Genomic DNA, 1,065 nt, shown 5'->3' on the forward strand with positions numbered 1-1,065 from the left:
GGGATGGGCCCGGCCCGCGGCGGCTCCGCGCTGCCTCGTCACGGGGACACCCGGGGCCGGGGGGAGGGAGACGAGCGTGAACCGCCACGCTCCGCCCCCTGTTCCGATGCCCCGCCCAGTTGGCCCCGCCCCCAGGAGGGCCCCGCCTCACCCGAGACTCCGCCCCTTGCGGAGAAGCTTAGCCTGTCGACAAAGCTCCTCCCCTTCTCTGGAGGCCACGCCCCCTCCGTGGGCCCCGCCCACGTGCCCAGGGAAGCCCCGCCCGCCACTCTGTCTTAGGGACTCCCTCGGCCCTCCTCTCTGGCTCAGGGACTCTCCGGGAGTCTGTGACACCTCTTCCCCATTTCCAGGGACTCCGGGGTTCTCCCAGACACCCGGGCGCCCCCTCCCCACCGTAGGCCAGGGCCCTGGCACTGAGCCAGCGGCCCGTTTCCCCAGCTTGAGGCGGTGGACTCCCCGCCTCCAGCCCCGAGACCCCTCCTCGCATCTGGGAAAGCCACAGAGTTAGAGGAGAGAAGCGGGGACGCGGAGGAGAGAGACAAGAAAATACTGGGGGAAGCGGAGAAGAGCCATGGAAGGCAGCGGCGTTGGCCAGAGTCTCACACCTGTCTTACAGCCCATCTCGGCCACTATCTCGCTGGGTGGCCTCTCGCTCTGGGCCCCTAGATTTCCAGGGACACCCACCATTCTCCCTCCCCTCCCGCCAGCATGCACACACTCACCGAGATGCCACAAAGGGGAAGGGGACATTTCGGGGCATGCAGCCCCTTCTGGGCCTGAGGCTTGCAAGAGATCTCTTCTAACAGTCTATACCAGGCTGTGTGCACTGCGCTTTGAGCAAAGTAAACCCTTTAATTCCTGGGAGGCAAGCACGATAATCGCCCATTTCACAGATGAGGAAACAAGAGGTTTATAAAGTGATTTGCTAGGTGATAGTTTGCTAGAAAGGAACCAAGAGGAGATCTCAGCTGTGTGACTCCAAAGTCTCAATTCCTAACTTCTATACCTTGTCCTACCTAGTGACTAGGGATGGCAGGATGGGGACTCGGAGGCACAGACCAGGAG

Source organism: Galeopterus variegatus, unplaced genomic scaffold (assembly GCF_000696425.1).
Source record: "Galeopterus variegatus unplaced genomic scaffold, G_variegatus-3.0.2 Scaffold1795, whole genome shotgun sequence".
NCBI lineage: Eukaryota > Metazoa > Chordata > Mammalia > Dermoptera > Cynocephalidae > Galeopterus > Galeopterus variegatus.